The following is a 14,941-nucleotide window of genomic DNA, read 5'->3' on the forward strand; positions in this document are numbered from 1 at the left end:
AACGTTTTTCCCCCCTCATCAACTTGTTTTCAACCAGCATCAGAAAATGGAGATGCCGGGTTTCGAACCCGGGGCCTCATACATGCAAAGAGATGAGATGAGAGATGAGTTACAAAATGAAAGGATTGAAAAAAAAATTGAATCACTAAATAAAATCACTTCGATTTATTCAATGAACACAATGAACATTGAATCATGTTACATTTTCAATACATCTCCCCAAAAATGAACTTTCCGACATCGCTAATTAGACAAACTGTAATGAGCCTGGCATTGGTGGTGTAACGGTTAGCATGGTTGCTTTCCAAGCAGTCGATCCGGGTTCAACTCCCGGCCAATGCAGCAGCAGATTGTTTTGAGGCAATGAATGCGTGTCAATTTCTTGTCACTACCAAATATAAGCTATTGAGCAATAACTGAATTGAAGAATATAGTTTCCTTCAACTAATTTACAAGTGGGTTCAAGATGATCAAATGGTTTAGCTTTATGTTACTTTCAATTACGAATCAACACATCTCTAAAACGTTTTCCCCCCCTCATCAACTTGTTTTCAACCAGCATCAGAAAATGGAGATGCCGGGTTTCGAACCCGGGGCCTCATACATGCAAAGCATGCGCTCTACCACTGAGCTACATCCCCGAAATGAGTTACAAAATGAAAGGATTGAAAAAAAATTGAATCACTAAATAAAATCACTTCGATTTATTCAATGAACACAATGAACATTGAATCATGTTACATTTTCAATACATCTCCCCAAAAATGAACTTTCCGACATTGCTAATTAGACAAACTGTAATGAGCCTGGCATTGGTGGTGTAACGGTTAGCATGGTTGCCTTCCAAGCAGTCGATCCGGGTTCAACTCCCGGCCAATGCAGCAGCAGATTGTTTTGAGGCAATGAATGCGTGTCAATTTCTTGTCACTACCAAATATAAGCTATTGAGCAATAACTGAATTGAAGAATATAGTTTCCTTCAACTAATTTACAAGTGGGTTCAAGATGATCAAATGGTTTAGCTTTATGTTACTTTCAATTACGAATCAACACATCTCTAAAACGTTTTCCCCCCCTCATCAACTTGTTTTCAACCAGCATCAGAAAATGGAGATGCCGGGTTTCGAACCCGGGGCCTCATACATGCAAACCATGCGCTCTACCACTGAGCTACATCCCCGAGATGAGTTACAAAATGAAAGGATTGAAAAAAAATTGAATCACTAAATAAAATCACTTCGATTTATTCAATGAACACAATGAACATTGAATCATGTTACATTTTCAATACATCTCCCCAAAAATGAACTTTCCGACATCGCTAATTAGACAAACTGTAATGAGCCTGGCATTGGTGGTGTAACGGTTAGCATGGTTGCCTTCCAAGCAGTCGATCCGGGTTCAACTCCCGGCCAATGCAGCAGCAGATTGTTTTGAGGCAATGAATGCGTGTCAATTTCTTGTCACTACCAAATATAAGCTATTGAGCAATAACTGAATTGAAGAATATAGTTTCCTTCAACTAACAAGTGGGTTCAAGATGATCAAATGGTTTAGCTTTATGTTACTTTCAATTACGAATCAACACATCTCTAAAACGTTTTTCCCCCCTCATCAACTTGTTTTCAACCAGCATCAGAAAAAGGAAATGCCGGGTTTCGAACCCGGGGCCTCATACATGCAAAGCATGCGCTCTACCACTGAGCTACATCCCCGAGATGAGTTACAAAATGAAAGGATTGAAAAAAAATTGAATCACTAAATAAAATCACTTCGATTTATTCAATGAACACAATGAACATTGAATCATGTTACATTTTCAATACATCTCCCCAAAAATGAACTTTCCGACATCGCTAATTAGACAAACTGTAATGAGCCTGGCATTGGTGGTGTAACGGTTAGCATGGTTGCCTTCCAAGCAGTCGATCCGGGTTCAACTCCCGGCCAATGCAGCAGCAGATTGTTTTGAGGCAATGAATGCGTGTCAATTTCTTGTCACTACCAAATATAAGCTATTGAGCAATAACTGAATTGAAGAAAATAGTTTCCTTCAACTAATTTACAAGTGGGTTCAAGATGATCAAATGGTTTAGCTTTATGTTACTTTCAATTACGAATCAACACATCTCTAAAACGTTTTCCCCCCCTCATCAACTTGTTTTCAACCAGCATCAGAAAATGGAGATGCCGGGTTTCGAACCCGGGGCCTCATACATGCAAAGCATGCGCTCTACCACTGAGCTACATCCCCGAGATGAGTTACAAAATGAAAGGATTGAAAAAAAATTGAATCACTAAATAAAATCACTTCGATTTATTCAATGAACACAATGAACATTGAATCATGTTACATTTTCAATACATCTCCCCAAAAATGAACTTTCCGACATCGCTAATTAGACAAACTGTAATGAGCCTGGCATTGGTGGTGTAACGGTTAGCATGGTTGCCTTCCAAGCAGTCGATCCGGGTTCAACTCCCGGCCAATGCAGCAGCAGATTGTTTTGAGGCAATGAATGCGTGTCAATTTCTTGTCACTACCAAATATAAGCTATTGAGCAATAACTGAATTGAAGAATATAGTTTCCTTCAACTAATTTACAAGTTGGTTCAAGATGATCAAATGGTTTAGCTTTATGTTACTTTCAATTACGAATCAACACATCTCTAAAACGTTTTCCCCCCCTCATCAACTTGTTTTCAACCAGCATCAGAAAATGGAGATGCCGGGTTTCGAACCCAGGGCCTCATACATGCAAAGCATGCGCTCTACCACTGAGCTACATCCCCGAAATGAGTTACAAAATGAAAGGATTGAAAAAAAATTGAATCACTAAATAAAATCACTTCGATTTATTCAATGAACACAATGAACATTGAATCATGTTACATTTTCAATACATCTCCCCAAAAATGAACTTTCCGACATCGCTAATTAGACAAACTGTAATGAGCCTGGCATTGGTGGTGTAACGGTTAGCATGGTTGCCTTCCAAGCAGTCGATCCGGGTCAACTCCCGGCCAATGCAGCAGCAGATTGTTTTGAGGCAATGAATGCGTGTCAATTGCGCTCTACCACTGAGCTACATCCCCGAGATGAGTTACAAAATGAAAGGATTGAAAAAAAATTGAATCACTAAATAAAATCACTTCGATTTATTCAATGAACACAATGAACATTGAATCATGTTACATTTTCAATACATCTCCCCAAAAATGAACTTTCCGACATCGCTAATTAGACAAACTGTAATGAGCCTGGCATTGGTGGTGTAACGGTTAGCATGGTTGCCTTCCAAGCAGTCGATCCGGGTTCAACTCCCGGCCAATGCAGCAGCAGATTGTTTTGAGGCAATGAATGCGTGTCAATTTCTTGTCACTACCAAATATAAGCTATTGAGCAATAACTGAATTGAAGAATATAGTTTCCTTCAACTAATTTACAAGTGGGTTCAAGATGATCAAATGGTTTAGCTTTATGTTACTTTCAATTACGAATCAACACATCTCTAAAACGTTTTCCCCCCCTCATCAACTTGTTTTCAACCAGCATCAGAAAATGGAGATGCCGGGTTTCGAACCCGGGGCCTCATACATGCAAAGCATGCGCTCTAGCACTGAGCTACATCCCCGAGATGAGTTACAAAATGAAAGGATTGAAAAAAAATTGAATCACTAAATAAAATCACTTCGATTTATTCAATGAACACAATGAACATTGAATCATGTTATATTTTCAATACATCTCCCCAAAAATGAACTTTCCGACATTGCTAATTAGACAAACTGTAATGAGCCTGGCATTGGTGGTGTAACGGTTAGCATGGTTGCCTTCCAAGCAGTCGATCCGGGTTCAACTCCCGACCAATGCAGCAGCAGATTGTTTTGAGGCAATGAATGCGTGTCAATTTCTTGTCACTACCAAATATAAGCTATTGAGCAATAACTGAATTGAAGAATATAGTTTCCTTCAACTAATTTACAAGTGGGTTCAAGATGATCAAATGGTTTAGCTTTATGTTACTTTCAATTACGAATCAACACATCTCTAAAATGTTTTCCACCCCTCATCAACTTGTTTTCAACCAGCATCAGAAAATGGAGATGCCGGGTTTCGAACCCGGGGCCTCATACATGCAAAGCATGCGCTCTACCACTCAGCTACATCCCCGAGATGAGTTACAAAATGAAAGGATTGAAAAAAAATTGAATCACTAAATAAAATCACTTCGATTTATTCAATGAACACAATGAACATTGAATCATGTTACATTTTCAATACATCTCCCCAAAAATGAACTTTCCGACATCGCTAATTAGACAAACTGTAATGAGCCTGGCATTGGTGGTGTAACGGTTAGCAGTCGATCCAGGTTCAACTCCCGGCCAATGCAGCAGCAGATTGTTTTGAGGCAATGAATGCGCGTCAATTTCTTGTCACTACCAAATATAAGCTATTGAGCAATAACTGAATTGAAGAATATAGTTTCCTTCAACTAATTTACAAGTGGGTTCAAGATGATCAAATGGTTTAGCTTTATGTTACTTTCAATTACGAATCAACACATCTCTAAAACGTTTTTCCCCCCTCATCAACTTGTTTTCAACCAGCATAAGAAAATGGAGATGCCGGGTTTCGAACCCGGGGCCTCATACATGCAAAGCATGCGCTCTACCACTGAGCTACATCCCCGAGATGAGTTACAAAATGAAAGGATTGAAAAAAAATTGAATCACTAAATAAAATCACTTCGATTTATTCAATGAACACAATGAACATTGAATCATGTTACATTTTCAATACATCTCCCCAAAAATGAACTTTCCGACATCGCTAATTAGACAAACTGTAATGAGCCTGGCATTGGTGGTGTAACGGTTAGCATGGTTGCCTTCCAAGCAGTCGATCCGGGTTCAACTCCCGGCCAATGCAGCAGCAGATTGTTTTGAGGCAATGAATGCGTGTCAATTTCTTGTCACTACCAAATATAAGCTATTGAGCAATAACTGAATTGAAGAATATAGTTTCCTTCAACTAATTTACAAGTGGGTTCAAGATGATCAAATGGTTTAGCTTTATGTTACTTTCAATTACGAATCAACACATCTCTAAAACGTTTTTCCCCCCTCATCAACTTGTTTTCAACCAGCATAAGAAAATGGAGATGCCGGGTTTCGAACCCGGGGCCTCATACATGCAAAGCATGCGCTCTACCACTGAGCTACATCCCCGAGATGAGTTACAAAATGAAAGGATTGAAAAAAAATTGAATCACTAAATAAAATCACTTCGATTTATTCAATGAACACAATGAACATTGAATCATGTTACATTTTCAATACATCTCCCCAAAAATGAACTTTCCGACATCGCTAATTAGACAAACTGTAATGAGCCTGGCATTGGTGGTGTAACGGTTAGCATGGTTGCCTTCCAAGCAGTCGATCCGGGTTCAACTCCCGGCCAATGCAGCAGCAGATTGTTTTGAGGCAATGAATGCGTGTCAATTTCTTGTCACTACCAAATATAAGCTATTGAGCCATAACTGAATTGAAGAATATAGTTTCCTTCAACTAATTTACAAGTGGGTTCAAGATGATCAAATGGTTTAGCTTTATGTTACTTTCAATTACGAATCAACACATCTCTAAAACGTTTTCCCCCCCTCATCAACTTGTTTTCAACCAGCATCAGAAAATGGAGATGCCGGGTTTCGAACCCAGGGCCTCATACATGCAAAGCATGCGCTCTACCACTGAGCTACATCCCCGAGATGAGTTACAAAATGAAAGGATTGAAAAAAAATTGAATCACTAAATAAAATCACTTCGATTTATTCAATGAACACAATGAACATTGAATCATGTTACATTTTCAATACATCTCCCCAAAAATGAACTTTCCGACATCGCTAATTAGACAAACTGTAATGAGCCTGGCATTGGTGGTGTAACGGTTAGCATGGTTGCCTTCCAAGCAGTCGATCCGGGTTCAACTCCCGGCCAATGCAGCAGCAGATTGTTTTGAGGCAATGAATGCGTGTCAATTTCTTGTCACTACCAAATATAAGCTATTGAGCAATAACTGAATTGAAGAATATAGTTTCCTTCAACTAATTTACAAGTGGGTTCAAGATGATCAAATGGTTTAGCTTTATGTTACTTTCAATTACGAATCAACACATCTCTAAAACGTTTTTTCCCCCTCATCAACTTGTTTTCAACCAGCATCAGAAAATGGAGATGCCGGGTTTCGAACCCGGGGCCTCATACATGCAAAGCATGCGCTCTACCACTGAGCTACATCCCCGAGATGAGTTACAAAATGAAAGGATTGAAAAAAAATTGAATCACTAAATAAAATCACTTCGATTTATTCAATGAACACAATGAACATTGAATCATGTTACATTTTCAATACATCTCCCCAAAAATGAACTTTCCTACATCGCTAATTAGACAAACTGTAATGAGCCTGGCATTGGTGGTGTAACGGTTAGCATGGTTGCCTTCCAAGCAGTCGATCCGGGTTCAACTCCCGGCCAATGCAGCAGCAGATTGTTTTGAGGCAATGAATGCATGTCAATTTCTTGTCACTACCAAATATAAGCTATTGAGCAATAACTGAATTGAAGAATATAGTTTCCTTAACTAATTTACAAGTGGGTTCAAGATGATCAAATGGTTTAGCTTTATGTTACTTTCAATTACGAATCAACACATCTCTAAAACGTTTTTCCCCCTCATCAACTTGTTTTAAACCAGCATCAGAAAATGGAGATACCGGGTTTCGAACCCGGGGCCTCATACATGCAAAGCATGCGCTCTACCACTGAGCTACATCCCCGAGATGAGTTACAAAATGAAAGGATTGAAAAAAAATTGAATCACTAAATAAAATCACTTCGATTTATTCAATGAACACAATGAACATTGAATCATGTTACATTTTCAATACATCTCCCCAAAAATGAACTTTCCGACATCGCTAATTAGACAAACTGTAATGAGCCTGGCATTGGTGGTGTAACGGTTAGCATGGTTGCCTTCCAAGCAGTCGATCCGGGTTCAACTCCCGGCCAATGCAGCAACAGATTGTTTTGAGACAATGAATGCGTGTCAATTTCTTGTCACTACCAAATATAAGCTATTGAGCAATAACTGAATTGAAGAATATAGTTTCCTTCACTAATTTACAAGTGGGTTCAAGATGATCAAATGGTTTAGCTTTATGTTACTTTCAATTACGAATCAACACATCTCTAAAACATTTCCCCCCCCCCTCATCAACTTGTATTCAACCAGCATCAGAAAATGGAGATGCCGGGTTTCGAACCCGGGGCCTCATACATGCAAAGCATGCGCTCTACCACTGAGCTACATGTCCGAGATGAGTTACAAAATGAAAGGATTGAAAAAAAATTGAATCACTAAATAAAATCACTTCGATTTATTCAATGAACACAATGAACATTGAATCATGTTACATTTTCAATACATCTCCCCAAAAATGAACTTTCCGACATCGCTAATTAGACAAACTGTAATGAGCCTGGCATTGGTGGTGTAACGGTTAGCATGGTTGCCTTCCAAGCAGTCGATCCGGTTTCAACTCCCGGCCAATGCAGCAGCAGATTGTTTTGAGGCAATGAATGCGTGTCAATTTCTTGTCACTACCAAATATAAGCTATTGAGCAATAACTGAATTGAAGAATATAGTTTCCTTTAACTAATTTACAAGTGGGTTCAAGATGATCAAATGGTTTAGCTTTATGTTACTTTCAATTACGAATCAACACATCTCTAAAACGTTTTTCCCCCCTCATCAACTTGTTTTCAACCAGCATCAGAAAATGGAGATGCCGGGTTTCGAACCCGGGGCCTCATACATGCAAAGCATGCGCTCTACCACTGAGCTACATCCCCGAGATGAGTTACAAAATGAAAGGATTGAAATAAAATTGAATCACTAAATAAAATCACTTCGATTTATTCAATGAACGCAATGAACATTGAATCATGTTACATTTTCAATACATCTCCCCAAAAATGAACTTTCCTACATCGCTAATTAGACAAACTGTAAAGAGCCTGGCATTGGTGGTGTAACGGTTAGCAGTCGATCCGGGTTCAACTCCCGGCCAATGCAGCAGCAGATTGTTTTGAGGCAATGAATGCGTGTCAATTTCTTGTCACTACCAAATATAAGCTATTGAGCAATAACTGAATTGAAGAATATAGTTTCCTTCAACTAATTTACAAGTGGGTTCAAGATGATCAAATGGTTTAGCTTTATGTTACTTTCAATTACGAATCAACACATCTCTAAAACGTTTTTCCCCCCTCATCAACTTGTTTTCAACCAGCATCAGAAAATGGAGATGCCGGGTTTCGAACCCGGGGCCTCATACATGCAAAGCATGCGCTCTACCACTGAGCTACATCCCCGAGATGAGTTACAAAATGAAAGGATTGAAAAAAAATTGAATCACTAAATAAAATCACTTCGATTTATTCAATGAACACAATGAACATTGAATCATGTTACATTTTCAATACATCTCCCCAAAAATGAACTTTCCTACATCGCTAATTAGACAAACTGTAATGAGCCTGGCATTGGTGGTGTAACGGTTAGCATGGTTGCCTTCCAAGCAGTCGATCCGGGCTCAACTCCCGGCCAATGCAGCAGCAGATTGTTTGAGGCAATGAATGCGTGTCAATTTCTTGTCACTACCAAATATAAGCTATTGAGCAATAACTGAATTGAAGAATATAGTTTCCTTCAACTAATTTACAAGTGGGTTCAAGATGATCAAATGGTTTAGCTTTATGTTACTTTCAATTACGAATCAACACATCTCTAAAACGTTTTTCCCCCCTCATAAACTTGTTTTCAACCAGCATCAGAAAATGGAGATGCCGGGTTTCGAACCCGGGGCCTCATACATGCAAAGCATGCGCTCTACCACTGAGCTACATCCCCGAGATGAGTTACAAAATGAAAGGATTGAAAAAAAATTGAATCACTAAATAAAATCACTTCGATTTATTCAATGAACACAATGAACATTGAATCATGTTACATTTTCAATACATCTCCCCAAAAATGAACTTTCCTACATCGCTAATTAGACAAACTGTAATGAGCCTGGCATTGGTGGTGTAACGGTTAGCATGGTTGCCTTCCAAGCAGTCGATCCGGGTTCAACTCCCGGCCAATGCAGCAGCAGATTGTTTTGAGGCAATGAATGCGTGTCAATTTCTTGTCACTACCAAATATAAGCTATTGAGCAATAACTGAATTGAAGAATATAGTTTCCTTCAACTAATTTACAAGTGGGTTCAAGATGATCAAATGGTTTACGAATCAACACATCTCTAAAACATTTTCCCCCCCTCATCAACTTGTATTCAACCAGCATCAGAAAATGGAGATGCCGGGTTTCGAAACCGGGGCCTCATACATGCAAAGCATGCGCTCTACCACTGAGCTACATGTCCGAGATGAGTTACAAAATGAAAGGATTGAAAAAAAATTGAATCACTAAATAAAATCACTTCGATTTATTCAATGAACACAATGAACATTGAATCATGTTACATTTTCAATACATCTCCCCAAAAATGAACTTTCCGACATCGCTAATTAGACAAACTGTAATGAGCCTGGCATTGGTGGTGTAACGGTTAGCATGGTTGCCTTCCAAGCAGTCGATCCGGGTTCAACTCCCGGCCAATGCAGCAGCAGATTGTTTTGAGGCAATGAATGCGTGTCAATTTCTTGTCACTACCAAATATAAGCTATTGAGCAATAACTGAATTGAAGAATATAGTTTCCTTTAACTAATTTACAAGTGGGTTCAAGATGATCAAATGGTTTAGCTTTATGTTACTTTCAATTACGAATCAACACATCTCTAAAACCTTTTTCCCCCCTCATCAACTTGTTTTCAACCAGCATCAGAAAATGGAGATGCCGGGTTTCGAACCCGGGGCCTCATACATGCAAAGCATGCGCTCTACCACTGAGCTACATCCCCGAGATGAGTTACAAAATGAAAGGATTGAAATAAAATTGAATCACTAAATAAAATCACTTCGATTTATTCAATGAACACAATGAACATTGAATCATGTTACATTTTCAATACATCTCCCCAAAAATGAACTTTCCTACATCGCTAATTAGACAAACTGTAAAGAGCCTGGCATTGGTGGTGTAACGGTTAGCAGTCGATCCGGGTTCAACTCCCGGCCAATGCAGCAGCAGATTGTTTTGAGGCAATGAATGCGTGTCAATTTCTTGTCACTACCAAATATAAGCTATTGAGCAATAACTGAATTGAAGAATATAGTTTCCTTCAACTAATTTACAAGTGGGTTCAAGATGATCAAATGGTTTAGCTTTATGTTACTTTCAATTACGAATCAACACATCTCTAAAACGTTTTTCCCCCCCTCATCAACTTGTTTTCAACCAGCATCAGAAAATGGAGATGCCGGGTTTCGAACCCGGGGCCTCATACATGCAAAGCATGCGCTCTACCACTGAGCTACATCCCCGAGATGAGTTACAAAATGAAAGGATTGAAAAAAAATTGAATCACTAAATAAAATCACTTCGATTTATTCAATGAACACAATGAACATTGAATCATGTTACATTTTCAATACATCTCCCCAAAAATGAACTTTCCTACATCGCTAATTAGACAAACTGTAATGAGCCTGGCATTGGTGGTGTAACGGTTAGCATGGTTGCCTTCCAAGCAGTCGATCCGGGTTCAACTCCCGGCCAATGCAGCAGCAGATTGTTTTGAGGCAATGAATGCGTGTCAATTTCTTGTCACTACCAAATATAAGCTATTGAGCAATAACTGAATTGAAGAATATAGTTTCCTTCAACTAATTTACAAGTGGGTTCAAGATGATCAAATGGTTTAGCTTTATGTTACTTTCAATTACGAATCAACACATCTCTAAAACGTTTCCCCCCCCCCCTCATCAACTTGTTTTCAACCAGCATCAGAAAATGGAGATGGCGGGTTTCGAACCCGGGGCCTCATACATGCAAAGCATGCGCTCTACCACTGAGCTACATCCCCGAGATGAGTTACAAAATGAAAGGATTGAAAAAAAATTGAATCACAAAATAAAATCACTTCGATTTATTCAATGAACACAATGAACATTGAATCATGTTACATTTTCAATACATCTCCCCAAAAATGAACTTTCCGACATCGCTAATTAGACAAACTGTAATGAGCCTGGCATTGGTGGTGTAACGGTTAGCATGGTTGCCTTCCAAGCAGTCGATCCGGGTTCAACTCCCGGCCAATGCAGCAGCAGATTGTTTTGAGACAATGAATGCGTGTCAATTTCTTGTCACTACCAAATATAAGCTATTGAGCAATAACTGAATTGAAGAATATAGTTTCCTTCAACTAATTTACAAGTGGGTTCAAGATGATCAAATGGTTTAGCTTTATGTTACTTTCAATTACGAATCAACACATCTCTAAAACGTTTTTCCCCCTCATAAACTTGTTTTCAACCAGCATCAGAAAATGGAGATGCCGGGTTTCGAACCCGGGACCTCATACATGCAAAGCATGCGCTCTACCACTGAGCTACATCCCCGAGATGAGTTACAAAATGAAAGGATTGAAATAAAATTGAATCACTAAATAAAATCACTTCGATTTATTCAATGAACACAATGAACATTGAATCATGTTACATTTTCAATACATCTCCCCAAAAATGAACTTTCCTACATCGCTAATTAGACAAACTGTAAAGAGCCTGGCATTGGTGGTGTAACGGTTAGCAGTCGATCCGGGTTCAACTCCCGGCCAATGCAGCAGCAGATTGTTTTGAGGCAATGAATGCGTGTCAATTTCTTGTCACTACCAAATATAAGCTATTGAGCAATAACTGAATTGAAGAATATAGTTTCCTTCAACTAATTTACAAGTGGGTTCAAGATGATCAAATGGTTTAGCTTTATGTTACTTTCAATTACGAATCAACACATCTCTAAAACGTTTTTCCCCCCCTCATCAACTTGTTTTCAACCAGCATCAGAAAATGGAGATGCCGGGTTTCGAACCCGGGGCCTCATACATGCAAAGCATGCGCTCTACCACTGAGCTACATCCCCGAGATGAGTTACAAAATGAAAGGATTGAAAAAAAATTGAATCACTAAATAAAATCACTTCGATTTATTCAATGAACACAATGAACATTGAATCATGTTACATTTTCAATACATCTCCCCAAAAATGAACTTTCCGACATCGCTAATTAGACAAACTGTAATGAGCCTGGCATTGGTGGTGTAACGGTTAGCATGGTTGCCTTCCAAGCAGTCGATCCGGGTTCAACTCCCGGCCAATGCAGCAGCAGATTGTTTTGAGACAATGAATGCGTGTCAATTTCTTGTCACTACCAAATATAAGCTATTGAGCAATAACTGAATTGAAGAATATAGTTTCCTTCAACTAATTTACAAGTGGGTTCAAGATGATCAAATGGTTTAGCTTTATGTTACTTTCAATTACGAATCAACACATCTCTAAAACGTTTTTCCCCCTCATAAACTTGTTTTCAACCAGCATCAGAAAATGGAGATGCCGGGTTTCGAACCCGGGACCTCATACATGCAAAGCATGCGCTCTACCACTGAGCTACATCCCCGAGATGAGTTACAAAATGAAAGGATTGAAATAAAATTGAATCACTAAATAAAATCACTTCGATTTATTCAATGAACACAATGAACATTGAATCATGTTACATTTTCAATACATCTCCCCAAAAATGAACTTTCCTACATCGCTAATTAGACAAACTGTAAAGAGCCTGGCATTGGTGGTGTAACGGTTAGCAGTCGATCCGGGTTCAACTCCCGGCCAATGCAGCAGCAGATTGTTTTGAGGCAATGAATGCGTGTCAATTTCTTGTCACTACCAAATATAAGCTATTGAGCAATAACTGAATTGAAGAATATAGTTTCCTTCAACTAATTTACAAGTGGGTTCAAGATGATCAAATGGTTTAGCTTTATGTTACTTTCAATTACGAATCAACACATCTCTAAAACGTTTCCCCCCCCACCTCATCAACTTGTTTTCAACCAGCATCAGAAAATGGAGATGGCGGGTTTCGAACCCGGGGCCTCATACATGCAAAGCATGCGCTCTACCACTGAGCTACATCCCCGAGATGAGTTACAAAATGAAAGGATTGAAAAAAAATTGAATCACAAAATAAAATCACTTCGATTTATTCAATGAACACAATGAACATTGAATCATGTTACATTTTCAATACATCTCCCCAAAAATGAACTTTCCGACATCGCTAATTAGACAAACTGTAATGAGCCTGGCATTGGTGGTGTAACGGTTAGCATGGTTGCCTTCCAAGCAGTCGATCCGGGTTCAACTCCCGGCCAATGCAGCAGCAGATTGTTTTGAGACAATGAATGCGTGTCAATTTCTTGTCACTACCAAATATAAGCTATTGAGCAATAACTGAATTGAAGAATATAGTTTCCTTCAACTAATTTACAAGTGGGTTCAAGATGATCAAATGGTTTAGCTTTATGTTACTTTCAATTACGAATCAACACATCTCTAAAACGTTTTTCCCCCTCATAAACTTGTTTTCAACCAGCATCAGAAAATGGAGATGCCGGGTTTCGAACCCGGGACCTCATACATGCAAAGCATGCGCTCTACCACTGAGCTACATCCCCGAGATGAGTTACAAAATGAAAGGATTGAAAAAAAATTGAATCACTAAATAAAATCACTTCGATTTATTCAATGAACACAATGAACATTGAATCATGTTACATTTTCAATACATCTCCCCAAAAATGAACTTTCCGACATCGCTAATTAGACAAACTGTAATGAGCCTGGCATTGGTGGTGTAACGGTTAGCATGGTTGCCTTCCAAGCAGTCGATCCGGGTTCAACTCCCGGCCAATGCAGCAGCAGATTGTTTTGAGGCAATGAATGCGTGTCAATTTCTTGTCACTACCAAATATAAGCTATTGAGCAATAACTGAATTGAAGAATATAGTTTCCTTCAACTAATTTACAAGTGGGTTCAAGATGATCAAATGGTTTAGCTTTATGTTACTTTCAATTACGAATCAACACATCTCTAAAACGTTTTTCCCCCCTCATCAACTTGTTTTCAACCAGCATCAGAAAATGGAGAAGCCGGGTTTCGAACCAGGGGCCTCATACATGCAAAGCATGCGCTCTACCACTGAGCTACATCCCCGAGATGAGTTACAAAATGAAAGGATTGAAAAAAAATTGAATCACTAAATAAAATCACTTCGATTTATTCAATGAACACAATGAACATTGAATCATGTTACATTTTCAATACATCTCCCCAAAAATGAACTTTCCTACATCGCTAATTAGACAAACTGTAATGAGCCTGGCATTGGTGGTGTAACGGTTAGCAGTCGATCCGGGTTCAACTCCCGGCCAATGCAGCAGCAGATTGTTTTGAGGCAATGAATGCGTGTCAATTTCTTGTCACTACCAAATATAAGCTATTGAGCAATAACTGAATTGAAGAATATAGTTTCCTTCAACTAATTTACAAGTGGGTTCAAGATGATCAAATGGTTTAGCTTTATGTTACTTTCAATTACGAATCAACACATCTCTAAAACGTTTTTCCCCCCCTCATCAACTTGTTTTCAACCAGCATCAGAAAATGGAGATGCCGGGTTTCGAACCCGGGGCCTCATACATGCAAAGCATGCGCTCTACCACTGAGCTACATCCCCGAGATGAGTTACAAAATGAAAGGATTGAAAAAAAATTGAATCACTAAATAAAATCACTTCGATTTATTCAATGAACACAATGAACACTGAATCATGTTACATTTTC

At 38.9% G+C, this 14,941-nt stretch overlaps 35 non-coding genes across 35 annotated transcripts; 17 read left to right on the top strand and 18 right to left on the bottom strand.

Annotated features, from left to right (window-relative positions):
* Positions 1-569: 569 nt before the first annotated feature.
* Positions 570-641, bottom strand: TRNAA-UGC (transfer RNA alanine (anticodon UGC)). The gene has a single exon. It is a non-coding gene; the product is annotated as a tRNA-Ala (tRNA).
* A 168-nt stretch (positions 642-809) lies between these two features.
* TRNAG-UCC (transfer RNA glycine (anticodon UCC)) lies at positions 810-881 on the top strand. Its single transcript has one exon. It is a non-coding gene; the product is annotated as a tRNA-Gly (tRNA).
* Positions 882-1,348: 467 nt separating this feature from the next.
* TRNAG-UCC (transfer RNA glycine (anticodon UCC)) lies at positions 1,349-1,420 on the top strand. Its single transcript has one exon. It is a non-coding gene; the product is annotated as a tRNA-Gly (tRNA).
* Positions 1,421-1,883: 463 nt separating this feature from the next.
* On the top strand, positions 1,884-1,955 carry TRNAG-UCC (transfer RNA glycine (anticodon UCC)). The gene has a single exon. It is a non-coding gene; the product is annotated as a tRNA-Gly (tRNA).
* A 227-nt stretch (positions 1,956-2,182) lies between these two features.
* Positions 2,183-2,254, bottom strand: TRNAA-UGC (transfer RNA alanine (anticodon UGC)). Its single transcript has one exon. It is a non-coding gene; the product is annotated as a tRNA-Ala (tRNA).
* A 168-nt stretch (positions 2,255-2,422) lies between these two features.
* Positions 2,423-2,494, top strand: TRNAG-UCC (transfer RNA glycine (anticodon UCC)). The gene has a single exon. It is a non-coding gene; the product is annotated as a tRNA-Gly (tRNA).
* Positions 2,495-2,721: 227 nt separating this feature from the next.
* Positions 2,722-2,793, bottom strand: TRNAA-UGC (transfer RNA alanine (anticodon UGC)). The gene has a single exon. It is a non-coding gene; the product is annotated as a tRNA-Ala (tRNA).
* Positions 2,794-3,264: 471 nt separating this feature from the next.
* TRNAG-UCC (transfer RNA glycine (anticodon UCC)) lies at positions 3,265-3,336 on the top strand. The gene has a single exon. It is a non-coding gene; the product is annotated as a tRNA-Gly (tRNA).
* Positions 3,337-4,624: 1,288 nt separating this feature from the next.
* Positions 4,625-4,696, bottom strand: TRNAA-UGC (transfer RNA alanine (anticodon UGC)). Its single transcript has one exon. It is a non-coding gene; the product is annotated as a tRNA-Ala (tRNA).
* Positions 4,697-4,864: 168 nt separating this feature from the next.
* TRNAG-UCC (transfer RNA glycine (anticodon UCC)) lies at positions 4,865-4,936 on the top strand. Its single transcript has one exon. It is a non-coding gene; the product is annotated as a tRNA-Gly (tRNA).
* A 227-nt stretch (positions 4,937-5,163) lies between these two features.
* TRNAA-UGC (transfer RNA alanine (anticodon UGC)) lies at positions 5,164-5,235 on the bottom strand. The gene has a single exon. It is a non-coding gene; the product is annotated as a tRNA-Ala (tRNA).
* Positions 5,236-5,403: 168 nt separating this feature from the next.
* TRNAG-UCC (transfer RNA glycine (anticodon UCC)) lies at positions 5,404-5,475 on the top strand. The gene has a single exon. It is a non-coding gene; the product is annotated as a tRNA-Gly (tRNA).
* A 227-nt stretch (positions 5,476-5,702) lies between these two features.
* Positions 5,703-5,774, bottom strand: TRNAA-UGC (transfer RNA alanine (anticodon UGC)). Its single transcript has one exon. It is a non-coding gene; the product is annotated as a tRNA-Ala (tRNA).
* Positions 5,775-5,942: 168 nt separating this feature from the next.
* TRNAG-UCC (transfer RNA glycine (anticodon UCC)) lies at positions 5,943-6,014 on the top strand. Its single transcript has one exon. It is a non-coding gene; the product is annotated as a tRNA-Gly (tRNA).
* A 227-nt stretch (positions 6,015-6,241) lies between these two features.
* TRNAA-UGC (transfer RNA alanine (anticodon UGC)) lies at positions 6,242-6,313 on the bottom strand. Its single transcript has one exon. It is a non-coding gene; the product is annotated as a tRNA-Ala (tRNA).
* A 168-nt stretch (positions 6,314-6,481) lies between these two features.
* Positions 6,482-6,553, top strand: TRNAG-UCC (transfer RNA glycine (anticodon UCC)). The gene has a single exon. It is a non-coding gene; the product is annotated as a tRNA-Gly (tRNA).
* A 225-nt stretch (positions 6,554-6,778) lies between these two features.
* Positions 6,779-6,850, bottom strand: TRNAA-UGC (transfer RNA alanine (anticodon UGC)). Its single transcript has one exon. It is a non-coding gene; the product is annotated as a tRNA-Ala (tRNA).
* A 168-nt stretch (positions 6,851-7,018) lies between these two features.
* Positions 7,019-7,090, top strand: TRNAG-UCC (transfer RNA glycine (anticodon UCC)). The gene has a single exon. It is a non-coding gene; the product is annotated as a tRNA-Gly (tRNA).
* Positions 7,091-7,857: 767 nt separating this feature from the next.
* On the bottom strand, positions 7,858-7,929 carry TRNAA-UGC (transfer RNA alanine (anticodon UGC)). Its single transcript has one exon. It is a non-coding gene; the product is annotated as a tRNA-Ala (tRNA).
* Positions 7,930-8,379: 450 nt separating this feature from the next.
* Positions 8,380-8,451, bottom strand: TRNAA-UGC (transfer RNA alanine (anticodon UGC)). Its single transcript has one exon. It is a non-coding gene; the product is annotated as a tRNA-Ala (tRNA).
* Positions 8,452-8,917: 466 nt separating this feature from the next.
* On the bottom strand, positions 8,918-8,989 carry TRNAA-UGC (transfer RNA alanine (anticodon UGC)). Its single transcript has one exon. It is a non-coding gene; the product is annotated as a tRNA-Ala (tRNA).
* Positions 8,990-9,157: 168 nt separating this feature from the next.
* TRNAG-UCC (transfer RNA glycine (anticodon UCC)) lies at positions 9,158-9,229 on the top strand. The gene has a single exon. It is a non-coding gene; the product is annotated as a tRNA-Gly (tRNA).
* A 446-nt stretch (positions 9,230-9,675) lies between these two features.
* TRNAG-UCC (transfer RNA glycine (anticodon UCC)) lies at positions 9,676-9,747 on the top strand. The gene has a single exon. It is a non-coding gene; the product is annotated as a tRNA-Gly (tRNA).
* A 227-nt stretch (positions 9,748-9,974) lies between these two features.
* On the bottom strand, positions 9,975-10,046 carry TRNAA-UGC (transfer RNA alanine (anticodon UGC)). Its single transcript has one exon. It is a non-coding gene; the product is annotated as a tRNA-Ala (tRNA).
* A 451-nt stretch (positions 10,047-10,497) lies between these two features.
* On the bottom strand, positions 10,498-10,569 carry TRNAA-UGC (transfer RNA alanine (anticodon UGC)). The gene has a single exon. It is a non-coding gene; the product is annotated as a tRNA-Ala (tRNA).
* A 168-nt stretch (positions 10,570-10,737) lies between these two features.
* TRNAG-UCC (transfer RNA glycine (anticodon UCC)) lies at positions 10,738-10,809 on the top strand. Its single transcript has one exon. It is a non-coding gene; the product is annotated as a tRNA-Gly (tRNA).
* A 470-nt stretch (positions 10,810-11,279) lies between these two features.
* Positions 11,280-11,351, top strand: TRNAG-UCC (transfer RNA glycine (anticodon UCC)). The gene has a single exon. It is a non-coding gene; the product is annotated as a tRNA-Gly (tRNA).
* Positions 11,352-11,577: 226 nt separating this feature from the next.
* On the bottom strand, positions 11,578-11,649 carry TRNAA-UGC (transfer RNA alanine (anticodon UGC)). Its single transcript has one exon. It is a non-coding gene; the product is annotated as a tRNA-Ala (tRNA).
* Positions 11,650-12,100: 451 nt separating this feature from the next.
* On the bottom strand, positions 12,101-12,172 carry TRNAA-UGC (transfer RNA alanine (anticodon UGC)). Its single transcript has one exon. It is a non-coding gene; the product is annotated as a tRNA-Ala (tRNA).
* A 168-nt stretch (positions 12,173-12,340) lies between these two features.
* Positions 12,341-12,412, top strand: TRNAG-UCC (transfer RNA glycine (anticodon UCC)). Its single transcript has one exon. It is a non-coding gene; the product is annotated as a tRNA-Gly (tRNA).
* A 226-nt stretch (positions 12,413-12,638) lies between these two features.
* TRNAA-UGC (transfer RNA alanine (anticodon UGC)) lies at positions 12,639-12,710 on the bottom strand. The gene has a single exon. It is a non-coding gene; the product is annotated as a tRNA-Ala (tRNA).
* A 693-nt stretch (positions 12,711-13,403) lies between these two features.
* Positions 13,404-13,475, top strand: TRNAG-UCC (transfer RNA glycine (anticodon UCC)). Its single transcript has one exon. It is a non-coding gene; the product is annotated as a tRNA-Gly (tRNA).
* Positions 13,476-13,701: 226 nt separating this feature from the next.
* On the bottom strand, positions 13,702-13,773 carry TRNAA-UGC (transfer RNA alanine (anticodon UGC)). Its single transcript has one exon. It is a non-coding gene; the product is annotated as a tRNA-Ala (tRNA).
* Positions 13,774-13,941: 168 nt separating this feature from the next.
* On the top strand, positions 13,942-14,013 carry TRNAG-UCC (transfer RNA glycine (anticodon UCC)). The gene has a single exon. It is a non-coding gene; the product is annotated as a tRNA-Gly (tRNA).
* Positions 14,014-14,763: 750 nt separating this feature from the next.
* TRNAA-UGC (transfer RNA alanine (anticodon UGC)) lies at positions 14,764-14,835 on the bottom strand. Its single transcript has one exon. It is a non-coding gene; the product is annotated as a tRNA-Ala (tRNA).
* Between the last annotated feature and the right edge of the window lie 106 nt (positions 14,836-14,941).

Source organism: Saccoglossus kowalevskii, chromosome 6 (genome assembly GCF_978046115.1).
Source record: "Saccoglossus kowalevskii chromosome 6, keSacKowa6.1, whole genome shotgun sequence".
In the NCBI taxonomy this organism is placed as follows: domain Eukaryota; kingdom Metazoa; phylum Hemichordata; class Enteropneusta; family Harrimaniidae; genus Saccoglossus; species Saccoglossus kowalevskii.